This window comes from Erpetoichthys calabaricus, chromosome 14 (assembly GCF_900747795.2).
Source record: "Erpetoichthys calabaricus chromosome 14, fErpCal1.3, whole genome shotgun sequence".
Taxonomy (NCBI): domain Eukaryota; kingdom Metazoa; phylum Chordata; class Cladistia; order Polypteriformes; family Polypteridae; genus Erpetoichthys; species Erpetoichthys calabaricus.
The window spans coordinates 3,194,570-3,222,350 of record NC_041407.2 but is presented as its reverse complement, the minus strand read 5'-3'; the positions used below and the strand labels follow the sequence as shown (position 1 = coordinate 3,222,350).

General features: G+C 44.1%; 1 protein-coding gene across 7 annotated transcripts in view; it reads left to right on the top strand.

Moving 5' to 3' along the window:
* Positions 1–6,005: 6,005 nt before the first annotated feature.
* The window catches only part of myocd (myocardin), a 222,037-nt gene continuing 200,261 nt past the window's right edge, over positions 6,006–27,781 (top strand). For 2 of the 7 annotated variants that reach the window (XM_028819268.2, XM_028819263.2), the window contains exon 1: positions 6,007–6,154. The gene's annotated coding sequence lies outside the window, so the exon portion shown is untranslated. Of the gene's footprint in view, positions 6,155–27,781 lie in introns of all 7 variants that reach the window. The other 5 variants (XM_051918897.1, XM_051918895.1, XM_028819265.2 and 2 more) reach the window with 4 other exon arrangements.

Below are 27,781 nucleotides of genomic sequence, written 5' to 3'. Positions count from 1 at the left end.
TCAGTCTGAGATCATTTTTAACTGAATATGTGCAATAAGCCATATTGGTAATGTGCAATATACTAATAAAATACAACATATAATACGCAATATACTATTCATTAATAGGTGCAATAACAATTCATGCTGCCGGACATTGGGCAATAATAATTTGCTCTGGTTTCTTGATCACTTAACACTGTATATGACATATTTGAAAATATTTGAGATATTTTGTATAACTATTCTATTTTCTTCCTTTTTGTAAATTGTTATTTCTATTCTATTCTTGAATTAATAATAATAATAATAATAGTACATTTTTTTTGTAGGGGGGCGACATGGTGGCACAGTGGGTAGCGCTACTGCCTCGTAGTTAGGTTTGCTTCTCAGGTCCTCCCTGTGTGGGTTTTCTCCCACAGTCCAAAGACATGCAGGTTAGGTGCATTGGCGGTCCTAAATTGTCCCTAGTGTGTGCTTGGTGTGTGGGTGTGTGTCCTGCGGTGGGCTGGCGTCCTGCCTTGGGCCCTGTGTTGGCTGGGATTGGCTCCAGCAGACCCCCGTGACCCTTTGTTTGGATTCAGTGGGTTGGATAATGGATGGATAGATGGGATTTATTTGTAGGCGCCTTTCTAAACACTCAAGGACACCGAACAATAGATAAAACACAGATTATACACAAAACTAAAATACAAAAATTAAAATCAGACAGAGCAATTGTAATCAAAGAGAAAAAGCCGTCTTAAACAAATGAGTTATAAGTTTAGATTTGAAAAGTGAAAATGATTCAATTTTTCTAAGCTCAGATGGTAGTGAGTTCCAGAGTAACTGAGTGCTGTGCCCCCCATAGTGGTAAGACAGACAAAGGGGACAGTCAAGTGGATGGAGGAAGAGGATCTCAGGGTACGGCGGGAATGGCAACATGGAGGAGGTCAGACAGATATGGAGGGGCGAGGGTGTGGAGAGCCTTAAAAGTTAACAGAAGAATTTTGAATTGAATGCGGAACTGAACTGGAAGCCAATGAAGCTGCTGCAAGGCGGGAGTGACATGGTGAGTAGAGGGGGCTCCAGTAATGATGAGGGTGGGCAGCTGAATTCTGGACCAGTTGAAGCTTATAAAGAGATTTGCGAGAAAGACCAAAGAAAAGGGAATTGCAATAATCGAGACGAGAAGTGACAAGTCTATAAACGAGGATAGCAGTGGTGTGGGGAGTGAAGGGGGGGCGAATACGATTAACGTTACGTAAGTGGAAATATGAAGACCGGGAGATGTTACTTATGTGGGACTGAAAGGATAAAGTACTGTCAAGGATGACACCTGTGGGGAAGGGGAGACAGAGGAATTATCAATAACAAAGGACAAACGATCAGCTAGGAGAATGTGGATTTTGTACCAATGAGACCTTAGTTTTGTCACTTGTTGTTATTTAATTTAAGAAAATTTGAAGAAAACCAGGATTAGATTTCTGCTATGCAATTAGTAAGTGAGGAGGGTGGAAGGGAAGCAGCAGGTTTGCTAGTAAGGTAGAGCTGGGGGTCATCAGCATAACAGTGGAAGATAATGTTATATTTACGAAAGGGGAAGGAGGTAAATAATGAAAAGGAGGGGTCTCAGGACAGAGCCCACCTGAAGTAACAGCGGTGGGTTGGGATGTGAAAGGTTGAAGCTGAACAAACAGTGCGGCCTGAGAGGTGGGATCTGAACCAGTCTAGTGGCGTGTGGGTCATGCCAATCGAAGATCATCTATTGAGAAGAGTCGTGTGACAAATAGTGTCAAAGGCCGCACTCGGATCAAGGAGGATGACAATAGGAATTAAACCAGAATTAGCTGCCATAAGGAGGTCGTTAGTCATTTTAACAAGTGCTGTTTCTGTACTGTGGAGGGGACGAAAACCAGACTGGAACTGTTCATACAGATTATCATGAGATAGATGAGGATGAAGTTGAATTGCACCTTTGGGGCTGTCATAAAAGTAACTTCATTGTGTTACACAATGCCAATAAAGTGCTTGAACTTGAACTAGGACAAGAGTATTAATGAACTCAGATATGTGGCCATACAAATGGATGTGTGGACATAAGGATGGACAAATGGCTGCCTACATATTCAGTGGGCTGATGGGTGGCTGAAGAGGTAACTGCATAGGCAGATATACAAATAAACTAATGGTTAGAAGGATAGCCGAGCACATGGAAGAACAATGGACTGAGCTACAGTACAAGAGGATCAAAGAATACGTATGGAGTGTAGACATACCAGTGAATGGAGACTGTCACACACGTGCGAGTAGGAGGTCAGCTAAAGGGCCTGAATAATTGTAATTCCTCAACAGACCAGGGGGCGGCGGGGTGCACTGACTGTCTCTCACAGTTCCCTGCAGACCATTCTCAGGAAATCCCGCCAGGTTCCGGCGCCTCTAGTGACGTCACTTCCCATCTCAATGACATCACTTTCCAGTCCTGGCCCCAATGGTGACGTCACTTCCAAGCCCGGGGCCAATGATGACATCACTTCCAGTTCTGATGACATCACTTCCGGTTCCGGCCCCAGTGATGACGTCATTTCCTGCACTGGACTTCAAAGCCGCCATCTTGCCTCCAAACAATCAGTTCTGTCTTGGACTGAGACCAGTGAACATCTCTGTTCATCTTCAAACCTATTTTTGCAGCCGTGGAACAATAAACGGGTGGCTGCCCCAAACCTTTATGATGTCTTTGTCTCGTCTTTATCACAAGACATAAACATGGAAATGGGCAGATGGATAGACTGACGGACAGGCAGAGGGGCTAAAGTTCACATAAACGAATGGACAGACTGATAGGCACAGAAATGGATAAACGACTTCACAGATTAGATGGATGAATGCGTGAACAAACAAATGCAAGGGTGAATGGGCTGACATTCAAAAGGATGGGTACGCTGAAGTAAAAAAAACAAATGAACGGCACAAGTCACATGTGACAGAGTTTTTGAAGTGAAGGCAGGACTCTTGACCAGTGAATGAGGAGGAGAGGCAGATCTTCAATTCAATGTGATTCGTGTTTCCTGCTTATGATGCGCACCGATTTTTTCCGGAAGAATTTATCTAAAAAATATTTTTTGCAAAAAAACGCATGTGTTTTTCATGTTTTGAGCATACAACTGCATAACTGACATGTGGATTATGTGACACAAGTAATGTGAGATTTTCTCCATGGATGTTGTTCATATTGCTTGCCGTTGTACAGCATTGGCCACCATTAGCCTCTTATCTATCATAATTTTTTTTTTTAAATCTTTGTTCTCCAAGAAAGGATGAGATTAAAAAATTTTCTGGGACATCACTAGAAAGCACAAGTGCTCAGTAGCATATATATATATATATATATATATATATATATATATATATATATATATATATATATATATATATATATATACAGTATATATAAATTACTTTTGGGTTAAATGTTCCTTTATAACCTTGTGGCTTGTGACAAGAAAGTTTTCACTATTGCAGAACTCGCGTGAACATGAATAGAAAAGGAAATCGCCACGCAGGACCCTTGGGTGTCAAGCACCGTGAGCTGCCCATCTTGACTAAACCAGGAGCACTTAATTTACACCAGAAGCCTAAACACCAAACAGCATTCAAAAGCGGAGTGAGCACCTAAAGAAGCACATTTACACCGTTAATAACGTCTTATAACAACAGGTAATAACTGGCTTGAGCCAGAGTGTCTAAGGGGCGGGGGCAAACACAAGAGCACCAATGGGATCACTCGAATGTGATTTAGTCAGACGAGGTCTTCCATCAGATGCTCTCTCTCCTTCTTCATTTGTGTTCTGGAGGTTTTCCAAAAATCTGCTTTAAGGTTCTGGGTTGAATACCGTATGTGCTATATGGCCAAAAGTACATGAACACCCTTCCTAATAGACACATAGATAGAACTTTTCCCCCAGGGGGTAATTTGGCTTTTTACAAAAGCTCAGTAAATAAATATACACACACACACACGAGAGTGAAAGAAAATAAAAACAAACTTCTGACTCGGCTATCAAAGTGCCAGTAAGGTGCTATACACTGAAAAAAGTATTCAACTTAGAATAATTAAGGTAATGATTCACACTTAATATTTTCAATCTGAACCAATATAATTCTTTTTATCTTATTGAACACACATTTTTTAAGTTGAGGCAAATCATTTAGAGTGATTGGGTGTAATTCACTTGTTTTATACTGAAGTAAATCTATTTTTTAAGTTGTTACAATTTAAAATGGTTTATTGGTCGTAACCTGTTTTTATGCTATTAGAAATATTACAAACATAACACATTCCAATGCTGTACTTTTTACATTTATTTAACAATCTAGTGTAAATCTTAAATATACCTCAAAAAATTATTTAACGTTTCTAAAGCTTTCTTGAAAATATGTTTTATTACGAGTTGTTATACTTAAAATTAACAGTTGAGAAACAGGATTACTTACCAGAAATCCTCCGTTATAAAAGTCTGCTACTGAAAAAGACCAGACCTGTATAGACACGTCCACTCCACTCAGGAAAGTCATCTTCTTTTTTGGCAGTTGGAAAGCCATCACGCTGGAAAGTTCGACCAGAAGAATATACAAACGGCCCCTCGCACACAGCACACGAACAACCTAAAATATTAGGCTAACTGAAATAAGATTTTTACGTTTATTCCCTCCACCATAACTTACTTTGGTACAAAGAAATTATTTTACTTTGATTGAGATCTGAAACAAAATTTTTCAAGCTACAACACTAAATGATTAATCTTAAGTTGCTTGAAAGAGAAAATTTACATTGAACGAACAACATCAATGTTATACATTTTTCAGTGTATAGGAGTATTGTTGCTGGTGTAAAGGAGCCCCCTTACTGTTTCTTGCTCTGCTAAATAATTTGTTGGCTAAAAGTCCTCAGTGTAAGTGTGTCAGATAGAGGATGTGCAGCATTATTCATAATGGCACTCGGTTTTGTCTTCGTCCTCTCTCCACTATCACCTCTAGGAGGTGCTCCATAGCTGAGCCTGCCCTTTTTAATTAGCGTGTTGATTCGCTGGACCCCTGTTGAAGTGAAGTTACCAGCCCAGCACACCACACTGACCACCACAGAGCTCTAGAAGATGTGAAGGATGTCACTTCCCACATTAAAGGAAGGCAGTCTCCTAAGGAAAAAAAGAGCCTGCTCTGCCCTTCCCTAAATAGTTCCTTTATGTTATGAAACCAGTCCAACCTGACACTGATGCGGACCACCCTAAGTGCACCACCTCTACATCCACTCCCTGAACTGTGACTTACGCCACCCTTGGACTCATGCTAATGGTTTTGTCCAAGAGGCTCATATAGGTGTCACGGCCACATAGTGCAAATGAATCATTGTTTGTGACAATGAACCTTGTTACAAATTTTGCATCTCCAATTGTTATGCGCATGTTGTCCAAGGTGCTGGCACCCTGCCCGGGATTGGTTCCTGCCTTGTGCCCTATGTTGGCTGGGTTTGGCTCCAGCAGACCCCCGTGACCCTGTGTTCGGATTCAGCGGGTTGGAAAATGGATGGATGGATGTTGTCCAAGGTTGAACTCCCAGTTCTACCTTCTAATCCAGGATTTCCTGTAACACTGATAGTGCTGTAGAAATGACTAAGTTTATTAAAGAGCTTGAGAACTGATATGTCCAAACACACCAAGTGGGGCAACTTCACAAGATTTGTTGCGCCAAGTAAACGGTGTGTTTATTTAATTTCTCCTTAAGCCGCTCAGATGTTAACAGCTTCTTCGGTTATTCTAAGAAGAACTTGTAAGCGCTTCGTTTTCTGCAGCTTCCGTCAGCTTGTCAGCATGCTGGATGAAGCTTCGGTAGCGTCCGTGAGTCGACGGCAAGGCAGCCGATTCTTCGGCCGTTTCGGCAAACAGCTGGAGCGTCGGCCCCTTTCCGTCAGTTCGGCCGGGTACTTCGGCAATTTCCGTCAGCCGCGCGGCTTTCGGTCGTGTACTTCGGCAATTTCCGTCCGATCCGCATCAAAGCTTTTATATCGCCGCCGTTGCAGCACTCGAAGTTTATAGACCTGGCGAACAGTAACAGGAGCGGTCTGTTAAAATCATTAGCCACCCGCCCAGACGCTTAATCCTGCCTGAGAGACCGAGCGCCCACTGTCACAGCTACTAAAGTAAGTATTTTATGAAGTTTTGTTCTTGGCTTTGAAAAGACAACATGAATGAGTTGGATGTGTGCGCACATTTGTAGTGCTGATCGCGGATGCAGCGAAGCCGGGCGATGGTGGGGGGGTGTTCTGGCCGCCCTTCTGCGCGGTCCTGGGTGGGCTGTCAGATCGAGGGCATGTGAAGGTGGGCAGCTGGGTGCGAGTGGACTTTTATTCCGCATGTGCTTGCTAACCGTGAACTCGTGGCGTGCGCGCTGAAGTCCTGTCAGTGTCCTGTACATTCTCGGCTGTTCTGTCACTTGTATGGACATTCGTGTTACTGGTCAATGCTAGTAGCGGGAAAAGACGCAACCCCACTCGCCAGCGGAGTGAACTGAAGGCAGGTACGTTAGTCTCTCCGCCGCACACCTGTCTGCCGCACGGCCGAGGCGGATGTGCGAGCGCGATGGCTGGAAATGCCTGGGCGCGAGTCTTTAGTGATAAAAAGGCTTTGACAAATGATAACAATTCCGTTATGCACTAAACGCACTAAGGTCAGACATCCTTGTACTTATGTGTGTGTGTATGTCTATGGTCGGTTCCTGCCTTGCACCACATGCTGCCAGAAAAGGCTCAGGCTCCGCAGACTCAAAAGGCAGAAATGAGGCTCATAATGGATTGATATATTTACAGAACACACATTTGTCGGAATTTTACAAAACATATAATTTGTTTTTATATTTTAACAATGAGACGCCCGGCAGGACTCCAGGGCGTCAGTGATGGGCTTTGAACCTGAAGCCTTCTGTTGGAAAGACTAAGGGGTGTCACACTGTTAGTGTAAGAAACAACTCTTGTCCTGTCACAGTGGGCATCGCTGGTCACTTACAGGACCACCTGGTCCATGTGTGGCGTCATCCAAACCGTCTTGATAAATTATGTGCTAGGAGAAATTATTTGAGTCCCTCAAGCGCCTTGAAATTGTGCCAGCGTCATGTGTTGAGATCCTATGCCCGTTAACTGTTGGTGTGGCATTTCTATGTGGGTACTTCTCAGTGTGCCCTAATGGTATATGCCAAGGCTGTGTTAAGTTAACTTGACAGTCTTAAACTGGCCCAGTGGATATGGGTGTGAGAAGTGCCCTGCAATGGACTGAAAACCAGTCCAGGGTTGGCTTCTACTGTGATGCCAGGATGGACAGTGGTTTCTCGCTACTTTGAACGGAATTCTAAGTATGTTTGAGAATGCATCACACGCAGAACACAGACATGTCAGTAACGTTCGGCAGGGTGACTTACGCAGGGCCGCGCTCGGTGGGGACTGACCGTGTGATTTTAATAGTGGGCAGCACCCCAAGGTGTTTGACTCACATGGTACATATGGCTGCCTATTTTTAAAACATGAGCATCAGCTGGTGAAGCAACTCATATCAGGCAGCACCACTGAACAGGCAACCAGACAGCTGTCCGAGCAGGGGGCGAAGCTACGGGGGTGGTCATTTAGAAGTAAGGCCCCTCGTTAACGTTTTTATTTAATTGACTTTACTTGCCAATTATTTCAGTTGCTCTCCTCAAATGGATCCCCCTTGCCAGGAGCTTAGTTCAATCGGGTCATCATTAAACTTCAAGAATGTGAATTTCCCATTGGGATTAATAAAGTATCTATCTATCTATCTATCTATCTATCTATCTATCTATCTATCTATCTATCTATCTATCTATCTATCTATCTATCTATCTATCTATCTATCTATCTATCTATCTATCTATCTATCTATCTACCTACAGTAGTTGTTGCGATTTCTGTCCTGGCTGCTGTTTCAGAGCTACACCTTAACTACCTGCAGGCCACGGTTTTCAGGTAAAGTGAGAGACTTGGGGTCAAACCGTGAGGACTTCAGATTTAGTGCATCAGACACTAGGAGGCCACACCACCATCCCATTCATTAATAAAGCACTACGAAGGGAAAAACCTGGGGGTGGGTGGCAGGATTGGCACTCCAGCCACCGTAAAAAAAAAAAAAAAACCTCACCCTGTCCCAGAGTGGTACTGAGGTGTCACCCGCTGCACTCGGGTCTCAATCCAGGTGGTTCGTTGTATAGTGAGTGGGGCAACGCGCCTCTATGAGGTGTGACAATCAAATTCCTGGAATGGAGCTCAACGCTATTCTAGAAGCCGAGTTCTGGTTATGTTTCTAGCAATGGCAACGCCGTCTAACTAAATTCATACCCGCGGAAGGAGATCACTTTTAAGGGGACAGTGCCCGCTGTTGCACAGATGCACACCCTGCAGGTTCTACAGATTCATTCTGGGCATCAAATTGTCACACATCACATATTAAGCAGCGTGGTGGCATGATGTGATCTAGAGCAGGGCTTACCAGGCTCAGTCCTGGGGCACCGCTGTGGCTGCTGGTTTTCATTCCAACCAGTTTCACTATTAAATGGCTCAGTCTTACTTCTACTGTAAATGATCTGATCGTTTAATTACTCTCCTTCTTCTCTTATTTTGCATTCAGAAATATGTGCTGAGATATTTACATGGAATTAAACTTCACAAACTGCACTTTTTGCCGTAATGTTAAGTCTTAACTTGCGTTGACGATATGTCCTCTGGAGTTTACTTCTTTCCAATTACTGACAGTCAGCGATGAGCTGTGAGGAGCAAATGGCATTGAATGTTAAAGCAGAGCTGCTGCTTTAATGTTACATTCATTTTGGGGCTAACTGGTAATAAAAGGCTTAGCTAAGTGGTCCTCAAGTTCAGTGCTGCGGACCACCTTAACTGCAGGTGTTCACCTTCTGCTTTGAACTGAACTCCTGCCTTTATTAAACAAGCTGCTATTTCTCATGTTCTCCCTTTGTTTGTGTCAATCCAGAAATTTCCAGAAGGGTTTGCTGCGCTTTTACGGGAATGCAGCAAACAGTTTTGTGTGTGACATTATTATTCGTTCCCTTTTCTTGCTTTTTAAGATGTTGCTCTTTTTATGTTCTGCTCATATAAGCCTTTTCTTATTAATCAGCTCACACATGATTTTTGTACTGAAGTAGCTGCCCCCTTTAATATTCAATGTCATTTGCACCCATGTCTGAACCTGCTCACTGCTAATCGTCAGTATTTGGGCCCTTGCCTGCCCGGGACGCCTCTTCCTTGGAAGGACTGGAGCAACAAGTGTGGAATGAGCATTAGCTCCCCTGGAATGCTAGATGGCAGCGGTGCCACGGACTCCCATGGGGCTCCATGGGAGATGGAGTTGAATACAGCCCTGTTGGGATCCGGGGGCACCGCCAGGGGGCACTGCAACTGTCTTCTGGCCAGGGACGTTCTTAGGCATACGGGTAGGACCCTGACCATGAGGGGGGGGCCCCCAACCCGGCCCCAACTTACAATTTATTTATTTATTTTTTTGTCGTGCTGTGGGCCTGGGGCCCCTGTCATGCCCTTGGCACTGCAGCCGTCTGTGCCAGTCCCAGGAAATTCAGTTCAGTGCATCTCTTAGTCTTATTAACAATGGTAATACATTATCCAAATTGCAATCTTCACCTAAATCCCTAATAATATCTTCACCTAAATCCCTAATAATATTGTCACGCCATCGTAACTTTGCCAAATGCACTATAGCAAACGTTAATTTTAGAGATTCGTTTTGGATTCATTCAGAGAGATCCCCATAAAATCATGAAATATCCCAATATTACCGGCCTTCACCAGATCAAGAACAAAATAATATTTTACCACTCTGCATACACACAAGCGTACATGTAGGCCTACTGGTCATCTAAGGCCAGACGTTTTATTAGAACACCTTCCTGAGCTCCACCACCCCCCCCTGACACCCCTGCACATTTCTGAACCACGTAGGGCCCCCATACTGCTAAGAACGGCCCTGCTCTGGCTTCTTATATAAGGCACCTGGAATTGCTTCAGGTGTCCGTCGCCCCACTTCAGGGTGTGGCACAACAACCCCCCACACGGGCTCAGGGAGAGCTGCAGCGCCCCCAACAGGGCTGAATCCAACTCCATCTCCCATGAAGCCCTGTGGGTGTCTGGGGCACCACTGCCACCCAGGGGGGGCTGCCATCTGGCATTCCGGGGGGACGTATTGCTCTGTCCACACTCGTTCCCCGGGTCCTTCCAGATCCACGACACTTACAACTGAAGGAGTAAAGTCCACCGTGAATTAAAAAGAATACGGTGAAAGAAATTGAACAGAGATATGGCACAAAATGCAAGTTTACAAGTAAATCTCACTAGATAGATAGATAGATAGATAGATAGATAGATAGATAGATAGATAGATAGATAGATAGATAGATAGATAGATAGATAGATAGATAGATAGATAGATAGATAGATACTTTATTAATCCCAATGGGAAATTCACAAATTCACTAGCACATATTTACGAATGCAAAACAAGTGAAAAATGAGACTCACTAAAAAATGAGATCATTTAGGAGAAAGACTGAACCATTTATTTGTGAAACTGGCTGAAATGAAAACCCGCAGCCACGGTGGCACCCTAGGACTGAATGATCTGGTGGACTACTGGAGAGGCTGAGGTTTATAAATATGTGCAAAAAGTCCAATTCCATTTTAAATAAACGTAACTCTCAAAGTGTCCTTCGATTGTTGCCTAAAAGTAGGCCGATATCAATTAGTTCTGGAATAGAGAGGTCACATGACACGCGATCACATGTGTGTTAATAGTCTGCTACAGTAAAGCGTCAGCTTGGATCAACAGGCCTTCTACAGGGTCAGGCAAAATGATGTTAACGCTGACGGCACTGCTATGCATATACTTGTATTCAATTTATGTGCCTCATATGGTCCATGTGTTGAACATGATGGCCAACAGGTTGAGACATTCCTGTAAATCGTCTTGCACATATCAAGTATGTTTTATGAATAAACTGTTTCCGCCATTCAAATGTTAACATCATTTTGACTCACCGTATATTATAATCCAAAATCACACGGCGTGAGAAGAACCAAAATTCAAGATCATCCTCTGTTTCCCTTACATTGGATTTATATTAGCGGGACCCTGACTAGGTGGCACAACAATTTTGAAGATGTTTGGCTTTAAAAGGTCCAGTGTCATGGGTTTGAATTCAACACTCAGTTGTTGTCTGCATGCCATGTATGCTTTCTCCCTATTGTCCGGGTTGGTTCCATTTTTCCCTTTCGGTTCTCCTCCCACATCCACAAAGATAAGAGTTGTGGGTCTACTGGCAGTTCTCACTTGGTCAGGTGTGGCCCTGTGATGGGCTGGTAGACCCACAACTGTTTATTACCTTGGGTTCAATCCCAACAGGATACCATCAGGCCACTGTGACCCTCAAGGAGAGATTCTGAGAGTATTAAGTTGTGTTATGTTGCTGATGTATACTGTAGGCACAATATGTCTGTATGACGGCAGGTGAAGCGACTCCATCATCATCACATAATGAATCACTGCTGGTGACTGAACCTGCAACCTAATTTGACATTGTAAATGCCATTCCAAAGCACTGCACATTTTTACTGTATTTCAACACATAATAATAATTCTTTGCATTTACAGTGCATATGGAAAGTATTCACAGCTCTTCATCACTTTTTCCACATTTTGTTATGTTACAGCCTTATTCAAAAATGGATTAAATTTTTTTCCTCAGAATTCTACACACAACACCCCATAATGACAACGTGAAAAAAGTTTACTTGAGGTTTTTGCAAATTTATTAAAAATAAACAAATTGAGAAAGCACATGTCCATAAGTATTCACAGCCTTTGCCATGAAGCTCAAAATTGAGCTCAGGTGCATCATGTTTCCCCTGATCATCCTTGAGATGTTTCTGCAGCTTCATTGGAGTCCACCTGTGGTAAATTCAGTTTATTGGACATGATTTGGAAAGGCACACACCTGTCTATAGAAGGTCCCACAGTTGACAGTTCATGTCAGACCACAAACCAAGCATGAAGTCAAAGGAATTTTCTGTAGACCTCCGAGACAGGATTGTCTCGAGGCACAAATCTGGGGAAGGTTGCAGAAAAATGTCTGCTGCTTTGAAGGTCCCAATGAGCACAGTGGCCTCCATCATCCGTAAGTGGAAGAAGTTCAAAACCACCAGGAGTCTTCCTAGAGCTGGCCGGCCATCTAAACTGAGCGATCGGGGGAGAAGGGCCTTAGTCAGGGAGGTGACCAAGAACCCGATGGTCACTCTGTCAGAGCTCCAGAGGTCCTCTGTGGAGAGAGGAGAACCTTCCAGAAGGACAACCATCTCTGCAGCAATCCACCAATCAGGCCTGTATGGTAGAGTGGCCAGACGGAAGCCACTCCTTAGTGAAAGGCACATGGCAGCCCGCCTGGAGTTTGCCAAAAGGCACCTGAAGAACTCTCAGACCATGAGAAAGAAAATTCTCTGGTCTGATGAGACAAAGATTGAACTCTTTGGTGTCAATGCCAGGTGTCACGTTTGGAGGAAACCAGGCACCGCTCATCACCAGGCCAATACCATCCCTACAGTGAAGCATGGTGGTGGCAGCATCATGCTGTGGGGGACTGGGAGACTAGTCAGGATAAAGGGAAAGATGACTGCAGCAATGTACAGAGACATCCTGGATGAAAACCTGCTCCAGAGCGCTCTTGACCTCAGACTGGGGCGACTGAGGTTCATCTTTCAGCAGGACAACGACCCTAAGCACACAGCCAAGATATCAAAGGAGTGGCTTCAGGACAACTCTGTGAATGTCCTTGAGTGGCCCAGCCAGAGCCCAGACTTGAATCCGATTGAACATCTCTGGAGAGATCTTAAAATGGCTGTGCACCGACGCTACCCATCCAACCTGATGGAGCTTGAGAGGTGCTGCAAAGAGGAATGGGCGAAACTGGCCAAGGATAGGTGTGCCAAGCTTGTGGCATCATATTCAACAAGACTTGAGGCTGGAATTGCTGCCAAAGGGGCATCGACAAAGTATTGAGCAAAGGCTGTGAATACTTATGGACATGGGATTTCTCAGTTTTTTTATTTTTAATAAATTTGCAAAAATCTCAAGTATACTTTTTTCACGTTGTCATTATGGGGTGTTGTGTGTAGAATTCTGAGGAAAAAAATGAATTTAATCCATTTTGGAATAAGGCTGTAACATAATAAAATGTGGAAAAAGTGATGAAGCGCTGTGAATACTTTCTGGATGCACTGTATATAGCTCTTTTTCTCACTACTCAAAGCGCTCAGCAATTGCAGGTTAAGGGCCTTCCTTGCTTAAGGGCCCAATGGAGCAGAGTCCCTATTGGCATTTATGAGATTCAAACAGGCAGATCCCCAGCCTCCGAACCACCACTCCGCCTATGTAGACTCAATGGAGAAAGTGACCTGGCAGCCTTATGGTTTACAGTACAGTATCTTAGCCACTAGGGGGACATGCATTTCATACACTTCTTTCTTTCTTTCTTTCTTTCTTTCTTTCTTTCTTTCTTTCTTTCTTTCTTTCTTTCTTTCTTTCTTTCTTTGTCACATACATAGTTATACAGGACAACACGCAGTGAAATGCATCTTTTTCGCATACCCCTTGGGGTCAGAGTGCAGGGTCAGCCATTGTACAGCGAGCGCCCCTGGAGCAATTACAGGTTAAGGGTCTTGCTCAAAGGCCCAGCAGAGCAGCATCTGTTTTAGCAGTGACGGGGATTTGAACCGGCAACCTTAGGGATGCCAGCGCAGATCCTTAGCCTCAGAGCCACCACTCAGTTTATATAGTGCCTTTCCATAGAGGCCACCATCTCAGCATTTTATGGGCACAGTTAATTTGCGTAAGTGCTGCCACGGTTGCGCAGAATACTAGTGGTGGCAGTGAACTTACCACTTCATGGCCCACCATGGTGGGGGGGGGCAACACATCTGACATTCTGCGTCTTCATTCTTTTCTCAACTTATCATTTGTGTGTTTACCAAAAAAAAAAAAAAAAAACAAATAGCACACTGCGTGTTTTTTTTCAGTTGTAGAGATTAATTTGTACTTTGCCTCAAGCATTGGTTTTCAATGCAAAAAAATGTTAATTACTTCCATCAGTGTTGCATTATTAATGTACAAGCTGAAGAGTACCTGGAAGTAATCTGCACCGTGTGTCATGCGCTGGGAGTCCTTTACTCCTTCAGTATAACTTTCTCTTCCAAGCCCCATTACTTTCCTTAACGTTGTAACTTAATGACAAAACTGAATTCTGCACTACGAGCTATGCGGCCCAGAATGGCACCCGAATATCTGATTTGAAATCAATCATTTGGCTTGTTGCAACAAATTTTTTTTTTTGGTTCTTTATTTTGCCTTATCCAATTTCTTGTATTAGGAATTTGTTAGTTTTCGCATACCCCTTAGGGTCAGCCATTGTACAGCGAGTGCCCCCTGGAGCAATTACAGGTTAAAGGTCTTGCTCAAGGGCCCAGCAGAGTAGGATCTCTTTTGGCAGTGACGGGGATTCGAACCGGCAACCTTCTGGATACCAGCACAGATCCTTAGCCTCAGAGCCACCACTCCGCCCCAAACAATAAGGATCCATTGACTCGGCTGTCATAACTGACAAAGTGGAAGTCCCGCACGTAATTAAAAAAATGGCAAACAACGTCAATGGGCCTTACGAAGGTACTGAGACGGGCGCCTCCAGCAAGGGAGCCAAGCGATCCTCAGACGTTACTGCTGGGGCCTTTTGGGAGTCAGATTCCACCAGGTTTAATTCACTCGCTTGCTTGTTCTTTATTTAGTTCCATAAGGCAGGAGGAATGCGGGGGGGAGCCGATATTTTCAGAAGTATTTATATGAGATAAGTATGTGTAACTACCCATCCATTCATTCATCTTCATATCCATTCATTCATTCATTCATTCATTCATCCATCACAGCTATTGGGTATGTGCTCAGTTCGACTCGAAGCTGCTAACCCTTAGGACGCCAGCACTGCCAGTATCATGCGTGAATGGAAGTGTTCACAGACACACACACACACACACACACACACACACACACACACACACACACACACACACACACACACACACAGACACACACACAGACACACACACAGACAGACAGACCTGTACACGCTGAGTAAGTCCATTTATATTCTTCTACCTCAATGACAGCTGATCTCCATTTGCCCTTCTTTTTTACTTTTATAAGAACAGGCCATTTGGCCCACACTTCCTAGTCACCAACTCCTCTCTCAAATCATGAACTCCCTGGGCGTTGTTACTTTCTGTGGGCAACACTTCATTACCACACTCTGCCTATTTTCAAATGGGTAATGCAGCACGTCACAAAGCATGGATCTTGTCAAGCTGATTGGCCGTACATAACAATGACTTCAGCCTGCTCCAATGGCCTGCACAGTCCTGAGATCTCGATGGAACAGAGCTGCGGGATGTCAAATCTCAAGTCTCTTTCGGGGCGGTTGTTGACTTTTGTCGAAATTCAGGGATGGAGGACGGTAATCAGCTGTAAACTGTGACAAAACTCGCTGTTATGTTTTCATTCGGCTCTCTTTAAAGTTAGCTTTGTTCATTTGACCGAGATTTCCTGCGCATGCGTGAGTCGCGAAGAGCAAACACCCCCTCAAAATGGCGTCGATATCTGGCGAAAGAGCAAAGAGAATGCGCAAAACAAAATACTCTGCGGACGACGATTTGCGTATCATATCACCGAGTCGGACTCTGAGTTGTCGGATTTTGATGTAAGTAATCTGGAGATCGGAAACCAAAGTGAAGGTACCAGCGTCAGCTGATCGTGGTGCCGCACATGTCTGTGTAGCTAATGGGCCTACGCTCACGTTCACCCGGGAAGACTGCCTCTTACGATGATAAGCGCTACAAACCAGATTGTGTCACACTGCGACCACTACTGCTGCGTGAAGACAGCCAGGCAGCCGGCCCATTACCTATTCCTGCTGGTCACTAAGCTGCCAAATGGGCGCCGACAGCAGCCATGGCATGCAGCAAAGGATGCTTTATATTGATTTCTGTGTGAAACCATTGCTTTGTGTGCTTTTCAGAAAACTGGAAAAATATTCAGCCCTCAAAGAGTTAAAGGAACATTTTCTTCTTTAATCCGTGTCTCAAAGAATTCAGGCTGCACTGGAGAAAAGAGAAGGTCCCACCTGCTACTAGCTAGCTCAGTGAGTCTACACAGACATGACATACTGATATATACACACAACATATCATTTACACTTAGGGTATATAGACAGACGGGCATCCCAGATGTATTGGCTCACGGTACGTTTCCAGACCGGCATCCGTTATTCGAACATTAGAACACTCTAGACGAGAACAGGCCATTCAGCCCAACAAAGCTCGCCAGTCCTATCCACTTATTTCTTCCAAAAAAACATCAAGTCGAGTTTTGAAAGTCCCTAATGTCTTACTGTCTACCACGCTACTTGGTCGCTTATTCCAAGTGTTTATCGTTCTTTGTGTAAAGAAAAACTTCCTAATGTTTGTGCGAGATTTCCCCTTAACAAGTTTCCAATTGTGTACCCGTGTTCTTGATGAACTCATTTTAAAGTTACCATCTCGATCCACTGGACTAATTCCCTTCATCATTTTAAACACTTCAATCAGGTCTCCTCATAACCTTCTTTTGCTTAAACTGTAAAGGCTCAGCTCTTTTAATCTTTCCTGATAACTCACCCCCTGTAGCCCTGGAATCAGCCGAGTTGCTCTTCTCTGGACCTTTTCTTGTGCTGCTATGTCCTTTTTGTAGCCTGGAGACCAAAACTGCACACAGGACTCCAGATGAGGCCTCACCAGTGTGTTATAAAGCTTGAGCAGAACCTCCTGTGACTTGTACTGCACATGTCAAGGCGCTATATAACCTGACATTCTGTTAGCCTTCTTAATGGCTTCTCAACACCGTCTGGAAGTTGATAGCTCAGAGTCCACTATGACTCCTAAATCCTTCTCATAAGGTGTACTCTCGATTTTCCGACCGCCCATTGTGTATTCAAACCTAACATTTTTACTTCTGATGTGTAATTCTTTACATTTACTGACATTAAATTTCATCGTCCACAAATCTGCCCAGGCCTGTCTGCTATCCAAGTCCTTCTGTGATAATATAACTGACTCCAAATTATCTGCTAATCCACCTATCTTGGTATCATCTGCAAACTTAACCAGCTTGTTACTTACATTCCTATCTAAATCATTTATATATATTAAAAACCAGTAACGGCGCACTGCACGAAAACGTGCAGTGAATACACTTGACTTGAGCATTCATAGTATTCATCCTCTTCCTCTGTACGTTAGCATTCGTCTGCTCAGAGGTTGATGTGCTTGCTGCTTAATGAGCAGCTCTTCTTTACTCCACCCTAGCGGCCAGCTGCTTCTCTTCTTTCGTCAGCATCTTTTCGTGTTAAAACTGATTAAGTTAGTTTTTGTGTTGCAATTACTTAGTACGTTTTCTTTAATTTTTCACTTAATCTGGCACTTAAGTCTTCAATCTGCCTCAAGAATGATTAGCGAAGGTGGTAGGGAATGAGAACGGCGCCCGTACGCATGCGCCGCACGGCCGCCCTGCTGCGCACTGCCGAGAGTTGATTCTACAATAAAATAAAATAAAAATAAAAAGAGTAATAACATCATCACCCCGAAAGCGGATAGTAGACCTCACATAGTATATGTGTACCAAATTTCAAGTCAATAGGTGAAATGGTTTGCGAGCTACCGGTGATTTAAAATCCTGGACAGACAAACAAACAGCCACGGTAGCGTATTATAGAAGAAGATAGCAGCAGCCCTAGCACTGCCCCCTGTTGGTCACCACTCTTAACATCGGCCAGTTCTGATGAGGTTCCTCTCACCTCTGCTTCCTGTGTCTGAGCCAATTCTGCACCCATCTACACCCCATACCCTGAACTCCCACTTCTTTTAATTTGATGCCCAACCTCTCATGTGGCACCTTATTAAATGCTTTCTGAAAGTCCAGATAAATAATCTCATCTGCTCCACTTCGATCGTATCCTTTTGTTGCCTCCTCATAGAATTCCAGTAGGTTAGTAAAACACGACCTCCCTCTTCTGACCACATGCTGACTGTCCTGTCCTTGCCAGGTGTTGCTCAATCTTATCTATATATATAAAATCCCTATGTGCGTCCAGGTGTCCGTGTGTGGGTGTCTTCTGATGAAGTGCGCATGCGCGGGGCACGGTGAGTGTGCGATATTACTGTCAGAGAAAATTAGAGGCATTTTACGGAAATACAAACCAGTATTACTGCGAGAGGAAATTAAAGGTACACAATACAGTTACGCATATTACAGCCACATACAAGCCAGTATTACTGTCAGAGGAGATTAAAGGCATATTACCGACGCGCACGCTTGTATTACCGCCAGAGAAAATTAAAAGTATATTACGGACATACAAGCCAGCGGACGTACAAGATGGTATCCTTATTGAATAGAGCCATACAAGACAGTATTACTGTCACAGAAAATTAAAGACACACAATACACGGCGGCAGCCCACAAAGAACGGTCAGCTCAGCAAGTAAACATCAACAAAAGAAAGGCTGAAAGAAAGAAAAATACGACCAACAAAAAGAATGAGGTCAAAGTCCCTTGCCATTTCATATAGACTGTTCCTACTAATGTTTATGCACTGTTCTAGCGCCCGTTATTGTAACGGGCTAAATGACTAGTCCTTAATAATTCCTTCCATTAATTTTCCTGTGATGCACGTTAAGCTTACTGGCCTATAGCAGCTTGGATCTGCCCTGTTACCCTTTTTATATAATGGGATGATATTTGCCATTTTGCAATCTCTCCAGTGTACAGTGACTTCCTAAAAATATGTGTCAAGGGATTATATCTGCATTCACTAGCCTCCTTAAGAACTCAAGGGTAAATATGATCTGATCCTGGTGATTTGTTTGAGTTCAGTTTATTTAATCTCCCTCTACAATTTCCAAATCCCTCAGTACCTCCTTAGTAGTCCCTGTTACTGCTCTGAGGTTATCCACTTGCTGACTTGTAAACACCTCAGCTCATCCACTATTTCACTGTCTGTATCTTTTAATTCCCCTTTACTATTTCTGATGCACTTGACCTCCTCCTTGATTGTTCTTGACTGTTAATAGTGGAAGGACAGAGGAAGACAACCTCCCAGGGCCATGTACGTATGTTCCACAGTACGCTGGGTAGCAGTGTCCCTCCACCGGTATGGCTGCCTGTTTGGACACCCTGTTGGGTTGCACAGAGATTGTAGCTCTGATGGGTAGCCCTGTTGGGGTCCTTCGGTGTTGCTAGGGGGGCAGACTGCAATGTCAGGTATAAGTCCCAACTCACCCAGAAGAGCTTCCTGGTGACGGTGTAATCCCGGATCCAAGTTAAAAGAAGATCTTCACCTCACCTAGACGAGAGTCGGGAGTGGAGGAGTGCAAAGCTCACCTGGGAGGAGTGAAGGAGAGAGAATTATACTCGTATTTGTACAAACAGAAAGGAAAATGCTGTGAAAGTTATTTGTTTAAATGAATAACCCCGGGACTGTGGGTTGCATATATTTATTTCTATACTTGTATGCACAGACATGTAGACCATACGTAGAGAAAAACACACATGCAATTACTCACACACTATACATTCCATAAATGTTTTGTGCAAATTACATTTTTAAACGTGTTTGTTTGAATGCATTATTATTATTGTTATTATTATCTTTGTTCCAAGGAAAAGTCAAGATGACTAAGAAGGAATTTCTGTGGCACTGTTTTTTCTTTCTCTGCTCGTCTGCGTGAAATGTCATCAGCCTGATGTTTTCATGAAATTCCATTTGGAGTTTCACACAGACGTGTTCTCACAATGACCAAATAAATCTGCCCTGTGGGAGCCAAGCTGCATTTGACCTTTGCTCCGCCAAGTCCCTGGAGAAGCAGCCCAGTCACTCATAGGCTGTGTTGCCGAATTGTGCGCACTGAAGTCTCAATGCTAACATCGTGTCATTGTTTTCTTTTTCGTAAGCTGGAGGTTCCCAAACTTTTTTTTTTGCTTGTTGCTATCTTTGGCGCACCCCCTGCTCCTCTCACTGAGGTCTCGAGTCACTCAAGTGGAGGGTGACACCTTGTGAATCTTGACGTCCTCAGATAGGCGAGCAGTTGTTCAGGTTTAATGAAAGAGTCCCACGACTGGCTTTAGTGACCGTGGCCAAGCCCACGGGGACGCCTTCTGGCCTGTAGCACTCCAAAGCCCCCTTTTCGTGGTTTTCTCTTCAATGTTACCCTCACTTTGTGAACATGAAGCCTCCTACCGTATTTAGAGACCCTGCCATCGGATGTTTGCGGCTCACAGACATGTCTTGCTGTTCCATAGATAAGGGCTTGATGTTTAAAAATAAACCAAGGAAAGTCCCACTTTCAGGCAGGACTGCCCAGATAAAATGCTTGCCTCGGTTTGTACTCGCTGATGTGGTTCCTATGGCTTGTAAAAACTATGGCAGCCACCACCTTGCCAGGAATTCAAAGGGATGCAGCAGTGACACAAGCATCTGCTTCAAGTGCTCATGTACCAGCGAGTGTTTGGGGTCGAAGGCTGGCACGGGTGGGTGGATCAGTGCTTGGGCTGCCAGATATTCCAAAGGAAGTGAAGTGCAGTTTTAAAATTGCAGAAGTAAGACAATTCGACAAAGCTGAAAGGAAGAGTGCTGATATCGCTATGCGGGTAACCCAAACTCTTACCAGTGCAATGTTATATACAGTAGTGCCCCTCACAAGGGATTCAAAATGAATCTATGAAAAGTAAAATGATGTTTATGTCCATAAATGTATACATTTGCCCATTCATCTAGTCTATTGGTATGGTCATCAGTTTGTGCGTACATTTATTTCCAACCTCCAGTTAAACTCTTCTTGTGACAGACGGGTATCAGAAAGAGTGAACGAGAAGGTCTACAGGACGGTAGTGAGACCAGCTATGTTATATGAGGTGGAGACGGTGGCACAGGAGACAGAGCTGGAGGTGGCAGAGGTAAAGATGCTAAGATTTGCATTGGGGGTGACGAGAATGGACAGGATTAGAAATGAGGACATTAGAGGGTCAGCTCAGGTTGGATGGCTGGGAGAAAAAGTCAGAGAGGCGACATGGCGATGGTTTGGACATGTGCAGAGGAGAGATGGCTGAGTATACTGGGAGAAGGGTGCTAAGGATAGAGCTGCCAGGCCTAAGCAAACGTTTATGGATGTGGTGAGAGAGGACATGCAGGTGATGGGGGTGACAGAACAAGATGGAGAGGACAGAAAGATATGGAAGAAGATGATCCACTGTGGCAACCCCTAACGGGAGTAGCCGAAAGAAGAAGAAGAAGAATTCAATTAATCTCTTCATCTGTTGTCCTTTCCTCTTCTCTTCATTACCAATAGTTGCATCCAGCCATCTACGTCCTCAGCAATCCAAATTTTCAACTCTGTTCTGTTCATCTAATCATTCAGGAGCAATCATACTGTATACTGCACAGCATTGCCCCGTTACGCATCCATTCATCTCTCCAGCAAACCAACATTTTTATACTCTCCATATACTACTGATTACTCCAAACATTAACAACTGGCTACCATACACTATTAGATATCATCTTACTCAGGCAAAATTACAAAACTGCATGTCATCAAGAGATTTCACATGCCTACTTGGTCCCAGATGCACAAATAGATTCCAGATGGGAATGCCACCTCAATTTCTGCCCTGTGAAAAACAAAATATTTACAGCTGAGTGCCAGTGTTAGTAAATGTTAAGGGATGATGATAATATCCACGCCGCCCCCCCATCCCAATCCAATTATTCGTTAGTGAAGCACTTGTCTATGTTGATCTACCCGTCCCCTCTTTTGTTATCATCTCTATTCATCTATTTATCTGCCTTGCGCCCGGTCCTGCTGGATGGGCGCCAGCTCACTGTGACCCTTATCTTGATTAAGCGGGTTTGGGAATGTTATGTTATGCTTATCTGTCCATCATGCATCCTAATTTCTTTCACTTAGTCACTACATTATTCTGTTAAGGGTGGCACAGTGGCAGACCGCTTAGTGCCGCTGCCTTGCAATTCCAGATGCCTGGGTTCAAATTCCAGACTGATTGTCACGTTCTCCTTTTGTTCACGCGTGTTTCGCTCCACTTGTTCTGTGTTTTCTTCCACATTCCAAAAATATGACAGATTTTGTGGACTGGCAGCTCTAAACGGGTTCACTGGGCATGAATGTGTCTTGTTCTTTTCCTGATGTCGCATGCAGGGTTGTTTCATACCTGTGCCCAGAGCTCCTGTGATAGACATCAGTGCCATACAACGCAGAACAACAGGTCAGAAAATGGAAGAATGGCTTCTGGAGATTTAACTTTACCTGGCTGGATCTACAAAGGCTGCCATTCTTATTTTTATTTTTTTAACTCAATACAACACGCAGGTGAATCTTGGCACAGTCACTTCACCCTGGCTCAGTGGTTTCTCACTTGTGCTCCACGTTGCTCAGTTGGGCTATGGCCCCGACTGCCCTACAGTTGATTAAGTGGGTTCAGTAATGGATGAATAGATGGACACACCAGCAAACTCAACAAATGTGGGCTTTTGGTTTTGGATTGTCGGGGCAGGACTGCAGAAACAGAATCCAGTGAGTGGGGACTCCATACACACTTAATCGCCAGTAGGTACTGACTGTATTGTTTTGTCTTGTCCTGCCAAACCTGCCTCTCTGGAGTTTGTGGACCTGTCCAGGTCTGATTTGTGCAGGCACTGGCATGTCACTGCCTGACAGACCCTATAGCCCAGGGGTCGCCAACTCAGGTCCTGGAGGACCACCGTGGCTGCAGGTTTTTATTAATGAGTGCCCTGTTTGTGCTGCTAATTAACTTCTTGTGAATTCATTTTAATTGACTTCTCTTGTAAGATTTGTTCCCCTGAATTTCTTCATTTCTTTCCTTAAATATAGTAGATATCGGGAGCGCCATCCTGTATTACTATATGGTTGTGAGACATGGACACTATCCAGTGACCTGAGATGAAGACTGGACTCCCTTGGTACTGTTGGGTGCCATTGGTTTGACTTTGTGTTGCTCATGGAGTCCCGAATGAGGCACATGACCTGCATTGTTACGGCACTACAGCCATGTGCCGTGTATCCCCGAGGGTGATCTAGCTCATAAGATTCTCATTGTTGGGGACCCGAGTGGCTGGACCAGGCCAAGGGGTCGCCCATGTAACACCCGGCTGCGGCAGATACAGGGTCATTTCCGGAGGGTAGGACTGGACCGCGTGTCTGCCCGGGGGTTTGCCAACTGGGATCCTGAGCTGTTTCGATGTGTAGTGGGTGCAGCAACGCCATGTACCAGTGCATGCTCCCCAACTTGACTTGACTTGACTTCCCTTAAATGGCAGCCAAACAGAAATGAAACGTGAAGTGAGGAAGCCAAGAGAAGACCAACTAAGTCAGGTTCTCAAACGCCAAACAGTTTCACTCCAAGCAGCTGCTTAATGAGGTGCCGATTCTTGTCGTTAATTAAACTCCTTCTTTAATTCTGTGGCTTGTTGTTGCTCTCATGGTGCCTTAGCAGACATTTACGAAACTGTTGATTTTCTCTTTTCTAAGAGCATTAGTCAGATGTTTTGGGGACCTGAGCAGATTGACATTCCTTCACCTTTCTTTATTTTCAGATACTGTATGATGGACACCAGTTGTTTTGGCTCATTTTGTATCTCATTATTTTTTTGTTTGGCTGCTAATTAAGGAAAAAGAAACAATGAAGGGGTCCAGGTCTTCAAGAGCAAGTCCATTAAAATGAATTCAAAAGAAGTTAATTAGCAGCCAAAACAGGTCACTCATTAAGGAAAGGGTTAGAATGGAAACCTACAGCCACGGTGGTCCTCCAGGACCGGAGTTGGTGACCCCTGCATCACAACCTCTAAAGAAGTAAGTATAACACAATACAATACTGTCAATTCACAATTCAGGGATGCAGGGGGACTGGAGCCTATCCCAGTAGCACTGAAAGGCCCAGTCATGCACACGTCCACACTCACACTCATTCAGGGCTAATTTAGGTTCACCAAACCTTCTAACGCGCACATCTTTGGAGATTTTACCAGAAAACCAAAGTACTCAGAAAGAAACCCACACAGACATGAGAAGAACAAGAAAACGTAACGTAGGCATGAAATGGGTGTGAGATTCTGGATATCTGAGGCAACAGAGCTAATCACTACACCACAATGCGGACATAAAAATATATGCTGGAATTAACAAAATAATAAATAGAATTTGCGACACAAATGCTTACTTTTGTGTCAGAACCTGGTGGAAGGCTATCACAGCAGTGCGAAGGAACAGAGGTCACCCCAAGGCTGGATTTATGGATACGGAAATGGATGAGGGCTGTTAAAGAAACATTTATAGTCTCCATGGGTTTGGATAACCCCTTGACACTAAACACGTGACCTCTTCTCGCCACTTTGACCCCGCCTGAGGGGAGCCCACTTCTTCCTCACATCACTGAGCTAGGATTTAACAAAAAAGGAGACAAGGCGTCCCGGGTGAAAAATGATAAGTGCGACAGATAAGTGGATCCAAGTGAGCCTGAATCACTGTCTGCAGGACACTTCGGACTTCATATATATTTGGCTTTTAATTTTTTACAGTTAGTTATTTGGCTGATGACTCACAACATTTGAGATACAATTGGTGACATTCCTTTTTGGAGATAAAGGGATTTGCTCAAAGTCTCAGTAGTGGGATTTGAACCCACAACCTCAGCATTTGAGGCCTAAAGCCTTAACCAGTACACCACACTGCCTGAATGATTCTATCCTTTGCTTAGTTCTACAAATGTCTATTTTATATGGACCGTCATGGTGTCTGGGTAAATAAATTGTATTCTTCTTCTTCTTCTTACTTCCACTAAGTCCAGCATACAGTGTTAATGGATAGCACAACTTTTTGGGGTAGTAATTCTAGAACATGGTGTCTACTTATGCCCTAATCAGATGCCCAGTCTTCTGAGTGTGCCTCCTTAAGAGCGTGAATTCTGGCTTGGCTATGTCTTCTGCTGCCAAGGCAAAGCAAGCATAGTAAATGAAACGGAGCCGAGACATCGGGAGCAGGAGAACCACATGTAACGGATCAAAGCTGCCTTATCATGGCAGCAAGCCCCTACATCTCAAATTAGACTATTCATAGTATCTGGGACACTGTGTCTTAAATTAACCTCATGTTCATATCTGGGGCACTGCATTCCAAATCAGCCTCAGAGTGACAGCACAGCTATTGCGGCCCACGCCAGCCTCTAAATGAAACTGCATTCTAAGACGGGTAAAAAACAGTGTGGCCCTTGTAAAGAAATGTGAGCAAGTCCTAATATGATGGCAGGTGAAGTGAATGTGGCATCAGATCCTCAGGCTGGTATCTGAGCTGAGTGGAGGTGCTGCTCCCTCATCGATCCTCAACTCCCTCCCTCTCTCTCTCTCTCTCTCTGGGCGTCTCCTTCTCTCCCTCAGTTTCTATGCCCTTCTGCTTTAATGTCTCCATTTTGTACATTTAATTCCGAGTCCAACTGTGAAGGCAGTAAACAACCGGGGAGGACTCCTGAATGAACTTAACAAAGGACGGGAGGATTTGTGACATCAGAAAAGATTTAAAAAAAAAAAGCAGCTTCTGGCTTCTTTTATGAAAAGGCACAGACCACACAGCTTGATGTCTGGGTAGCGGCACCTCCACCAGAATGCACATCTAAAAGATTACAACTTGAACCGGAGCCTGATCAAAGCACTGCAAATAAACATGTGCATTTAGGAAGAAAGAAGGCGCACCGACTACCGCCTCATAGTCAACTGGCAGCACTGCTGCATTTAAACTCATGTCTGTCACACCCTGATGGTAAATGAACTTGGCAGTTTACTGCAGGCACCCACCAACCCAGCACTCCAGCCCCACATGTAGTGTGGTGCTAACCCTGAGGATGAAACATAAAGAGAAAGAACTGGGAGTGAGCAGACTGAAGAGTTGCCATTGCCAGTGTGAAGTGACAGCCTGGAGACAACTACTCGGACTATCTTGGGAAGAATGGAGATAACATAAAGCAACATTGTAGACAAGGAATAAAACACAAGGTGCTACGAAGACGAAAAGGAGCATCCCATTAAAAAGTCAAAAACCTGTACACAGGGTTAGGGATCAGTTGGCCATGTTTAGGAAGTACAAGCGTATGCCTGTTAAAGATAATAATCAGTCAATAAGCACGCACATAGGACAGTTAAATTGATAGAATGTTCCCTGAAGTAGAAATAAGGAATTTTGGCACACTAAAGATGACAGTTATCTTAAAATATTTATTCTTTCATATTCAGTCTATTCCAGGAGTGCAGGATACAAACCAGAGAGCGAACCTTAAATGAGATACCACTCCTTGGCAGGGCATACATAATTCTGATTGTAGATGTGGATAAGGCCAATTTAAAATTGCTAGCTAATTTACTCTAACCCTCTTTGAGGCTGTGGCAAAAAAACACAGGGAGAACATGAAAACTCCGCACAGACAGTGACCCGGCCCGGCTTTTTAATGCAGAATGCTGCAGCTATTGACAGCGGTGCTAATCACTACATCACCATATACAAATGAATTTCGGACCATATAGTATATATGCCTATAATCAGATTTAATAATGACCACATTATTTTACCTTTCAGGGCTTACGTTGCATTTGAATCTGTGCAGTGGCTTGAAGTGGAAGACATTATAAAAAGGCACTACATGAAAACACAAGGTCACCAGCCAATCCTAAAATGGCCTCTCTGTGTGACCTTAAATGCAAGGCTTCAGTTGCCAGGCTTCAAGACAAAAAGAAACAATCTGTATCTATAAAGTGCTTTAGATTGGCACACGGTACAGAAAGGAGCTACGGTATATAAAACCTAAATGTCACTACTGTTTCCATGGAGGACACTGGAGTCAGAAAAGTTTCTTTCTATTGTCAGAATCCACATTCTACTGATGTAGAAATATTTAGTATGAACATCTGGAAATTGTCTTGCAGTAGCTTTAGTATACGGTAAAAACACACGGTTGTTAGTCTAGCCCCTCTTCTACCCCTGTGTGAGTCTCTTCACATTCCAGAACTTCCAGAATGTAGAAATATACAGGCATTTAGCATTATACTGTACGTGTAAACTGACTTTAGCTAGTATTCAGCAGGCCCGGTCTTAGGTATTATGGGGCCCTAGGCGAAAGGGGGGTCCAGGGGCCCCCCTGGAAGCTCTGTGAAATGCGTGAAAATTAGACCAAGGAGTCGATCCAGGGCCCCCCGGACGCCGGGGCCCTAGGCGGTCGCCTACTTCGCCTATGCCTAAGGCCGGGCCTGTATTCAGTCTGGGAACATGCTATATAAAGACATCAACACCGCTTGAAAATGCCTCACTATGTAAAGGGAGTTGCTTCAGTTGACGGAGTTCATACTGTGGAATTGGTGCATCTGTAGTGTGTCTTGGGACTAAAAGGTGCCACATTATAAGACGCTCTCTAGTTCTGTCCCACCACGGTTTAATTGTGAGACCTTAAGTGACTCATTTCACTTGACTTCGGCACAGTCTTTGCGGATGAACGCCTTCTCTAAACCTCTGGCAGTGTCTAGAAAATCAACGCCATGA